The sequence below is a fragment of the Silurus meridionalis genome, chromosome 4 (assembly GCF_014805685.1).
Source record: "Silurus meridionalis isolate SWU-2019-XX chromosome 4, ASM1480568v1, whole genome shotgun sequence".
NCBI classification, from domain to species: domain Eukaryota; kingdom Metazoa; phylum Chordata; class Actinopteri; order Siluriformes; family Siluridae; genus Silurus; species Silurus meridionalis.
The window spans coordinates 259,028-259,811 of NC_060887.1; the positions used below are offsets into that span (position 1 = coordinate 259,028).

Genomic DNA, 784 nt, shown 5'->3' on the forward strand with positions numbered 1-784 from the left:
AATAGTGTTTGAAGAATATTTAAAATACGAATAACAAATGAGGACAAAAAACACATCTGCTTTACACACATAAGGTCTTGGGTTTAACTCCCAGTGGGACCATGCAGGTTGTAAACAAGAATGAGGTTTATATATTACTTACAAATTGTTACTCAATCCTGGAAATAAATAAAAAGTTTTGCATGTTTCTGCATTGTGCTTGTAACAGAAATGGAGAAAAAGCATTCCAAAATGAGAAGAAAAGGGCCAAGGGCAAGGCTCCACTGGGGCTCAAACCCAGGACCTTCTGCGTGTAAAGCAGACATGATGACCACTACACTATGGAACCTGCTGCTGAGAAGGTTGATGTCCAATGTGCATAAATAAAAACATCTCTCTCAAAATCTCAGTGGCAAAATATTCAGAAAACTCACTGACTCAAATGTTCCCAGGTTTTGCCCAATAATAGTTTTAGCCATGCAAATGAGTTTATTACTGCTGCTGACATTACTGAGTAAAATGCCACTTCCTCAGAAACCACAGTAGGCTCATGACCACCGAGTGAAAGATCTCCAGCATCTTAATGCACTTAATGAGAAAGTGTTTAGAGAAAGTGTATGACAGGGTGGAGAGAGGAGTTGTGGTATTGTATGAGAAAGTCTGGTGTGTCAAAAAAGTATGTGAGGGTGGTGCAGTGTGACAGCAGTGAAGTGTTCAGTAGGAACAACAGACTGGTTTAAGGTGAAGGTTAGACTGCATCTAGGATTGGCTCTAAGCCCTTTCCTGTTTGCAGTGGTGATGGACA

General features: G+C 40.3%; 1 non-coding gene across 1 annotated transcript; it reads right to left on the reverse strand.

Annotated features, from left to right (window-relative positions):
- Nucleotides 1–255: 255 nt before the first annotated feature.
- trnav-uac lies at nucleotides 256–328 on the reverse strand. Its single transcript has one exon. It is a non-coding gene; the product is annotated as a tRNA-Val (tRNA).
- Between the last annotated feature and the right edge of the window lie 456 nt (nucleotides 329–784).